This window comes from Bison bison, unplaced genomic scaffold, assembly GCF_000754665.1.
Source record: "Bison bison bison isolate TAMUID 2011002044 unplaced genomic scaffold, Bison_UMD1.0 scf7180017864338, whole genome shotgun sequence".
NCBI classification, from domain to species: domain Eukaryota; kingdom Metazoa; phylum Chordata; class Mammalia; order Artiodactyla; family Bovidae; genus Bison; species Bison bison.
The window spans coordinates 4,495,914-4,499,051 of NW_011494910.1; positions in this window are offsets into that span (position 1 = coordinate 4,495,914).

Below are 3,138 nucleotides of genomic sequence, written 5' to 3' on the forward strand. Positions count from 1 at the left end.
CCCCTCTCCTCATGTGTGTGGATTGTAATAAGGATCCAAGATGCCATTTATAGTAGCTGTGAAGTCGGTGCTCACTAAAATGATGGTTGTTACTATTCACGCATTTTAACTTTTTAAATCTTATTTCCCATGAAACACCATTGTCTTGGGAAATCTTTTTTCTCACGTCTTTTTTTTTTTTTTTCAAACTAGCAAGTATGACAAGGCAAAAGGCACTGGCCCAGGCCAGCCGTGCTGTCTTCTGGGTCTGTATTTCCAGGAAGCTCTCAGCTGAGCCCCTCATACAGGTGCTTGAAGTTTTATCTGGCCAGCCAGGCCCGATTTTCCTGCTACTCAGACCGCCCCCTGCAGGCTCTCCTGCCCACGTCCTTTCTCTGACACAGACTCATCCCAGTGTGAAACTCTTACCTTGACTCTCCTGAAGCTTGTTCACGCCTAACATAATCCTGGGTACATCCAAATCACCTGACGTCCTCTGCAGCTGTGAACAAATGCCCCTGCTCAGTGGCAGAAGCCAACTGATCATTCCTGGAGGTGGACTCAGGGGTCAGCATGTCATGTTTGGCCAAGGGGTTTCAGTTCAGTTCAGTTGCTCAGTCATGTCTGACTCTTTGTGACCCCATGGACTGCAGCACGCCAGGCCTCCCTGTCTATCACCAACTCCCGGAGTTTACTCAAACTCACTTCCATTGAGTTGGTGATGCCATCCAACCATTTCATCCTCTGTCATCCCCTTCTCCTCTTGCCTTCAATCTTTCCCAGCATCAGGGTCTTTTCAAATGAGTCAGTTCTTCACATCAGGTGGCCAAAGCACTGGAGTTTCAGCTTCAGTATCAGTCCTTCCAATGAATATTCAGGACTGATTTCCTTTAGGATGGACTAGTTGGATATCCTTACTATCTAAGGGACTCTCAAGGAGTTTGGGGGAGGATATATTCTTAAAAGGGCTTCCCAGGCAGCACTGGTGATAAAGAACCTGCCTGCCAATGCAGGAGACTTAAGAGATATGGGTTCAGTCCCTGGGAAAGGAAGATCCCCTAGAGGACATGGAAACCAACTCCAGTATTCTCGCCTGGAGAATACCATGGACAGAGGAGCCTGGCGGGTTATAGTCCATAGAGTCACAATGAATCATACACAGCTTAAGAGACTTAGCATGCATGCATAGTCTTAAAAAGTTGTTATGAGCTCTAGAGCTAGTCTGTACACTTGCAGCTCTGTCATGGAAACTTAGCCCAGTCTCAGGTCTCTGCCATGGAACCACTGTCAGTCAGGACTGAATATTGTGAAAGAAACCTCTTCTGTGTGGCCTTAAGGCTTGGTTCAGGCACTGGGACCAGGAGAGGTTTCAAAACCCAGCTTTCATACCAGGAGATAAATTTATCTCAGCACGGCTTTGGTCTGGACATCTCCCTCTGGTCACTTTCCTGGATACTCAAAGAAGACTCTGTGCCTCAGTTTCCTTATTTGGAAAATAAAGAGAATACTCATCCCTGCGTTAAGGGTTGCCTAAAGATCAACTTCTCGTGGGGAGAAAGAACCTCCTCTCCCTCACCTCCTCAAAGCCTCTAAAACACCCCCCACACCTAACCCAAGAAGAACAGCTAAAGTCTTGATGAGATACCCCTGAGACAGGGTGCAGATGACATCCCTCAGTGGTTACCATGGAGTAGTGAGATTACGTCCAGATGGCTAGAAGTGAAGTCTTTTGCGAGAGTAGTTGGCATCAGAGAGCTCAGTCTCTTTGCAGGGAAACAGTGCATGAAAAAGTGCCTTGAATTTAATTAAGGAGGGACATCAATAAGCAATTTTGTTGAGTTCCTGGGATGTATGTGATGATATCTAGATCCTGAGCAGCTTACCAAAAGAAAACAGTCACTGATTCTTTAGAAATGAAAAGTCTGAGTGCAACATCCTCAGAATGTTGTTCACAGTTCATTGCATTTTGACTCTTCTTAACCTTTTCCAAAATCTACCGCCTTGCCCTACCCGACACCCACAGAAGCGCCATCCTCCAGGTACCAAAGTGCTCTTTGGTCTCAGGAATTTTGTTGCAGCTTTTCATGCTGTAAGGAGCAAGGGTCCTTCTGCTTCTGCCTCTGTCTCTCCACCCTCAAAGCTCATAAAATTATTAGTTCTTTAAATCGTCGCTCAAACTGGACTTTCTCCAAGTAACCTTCCCCTGATATACTTCTTAGCCCTTAGAAGTCATCCTGACACTTCCTTCTCCCTATGCCTGTGATGAACACAGACTTGGAGTTGTTCCAGGAACGTCCTGATAACAAACATTTCCATCATCCTTATAACAGCCTCATTCTTCTCAAACTGCCTGTCACAATTGGGAAAGTATGGTTGCTATACCCACAGGCTTTTGCATCTTCCATTAGAACAAAGACTCTTAACCTTTTGTGTGCCATGGGCCCCTTTCAAAGCCTGTGGTTTTGAATAATGTTTCTAAATGCATAAAATAAAGTATATAAGATTGCAAAGGAAATAAATTTTATTAATACACAGCTATCAAAATATGGAAATGACAATTAGTATTATATAATAAATGTGCTTCTCTATAATGCATTAACAAGATCTAGCAGTGGGCCTACAAATTATTGACATTTCTAAGTAGTGATGAGTGTTGAGATATCTAAAACAACCATAATGGGACACAATATCTGTGATTTCTATCAGCAACAAGGTTACAGGCACTGCTAATACCACTGTGGTCTGTATTTGTTTCCTATCCTCTGAAATTAAAAAAAAAAAAAAAAAAAAGTTAAATTTTGACTAGAGGTTAGTGAAAAGATAAGATGTGACTTTTCCCACTTCTCCTTCTGCCAGATTCAGTTCAGTTCAGTTCAGTCGCTCAGTCGTGTCCGACTCTTCGCGACCCCATGAATCACAGCAGGCCAGGCCTCCCTGTCCATCACCAACTCCCGGAGTTCACTCAGACTCACGTCCATCGAGTCAGTGATGCCATCCAGATATCTCATCCTCTGTCGGCCCCTTCTCCTGCCCCCAATCCCTCCCAGCATCAGAGTCTTTTCCAATGAGTCAACTCTTCGCATGAGGTGGCCAAAGTACTGGAGTTTTAGCTTCAGCATCATTCCCTCCAAAGAAATCCCAGGGCTGATGTCCTCTAGA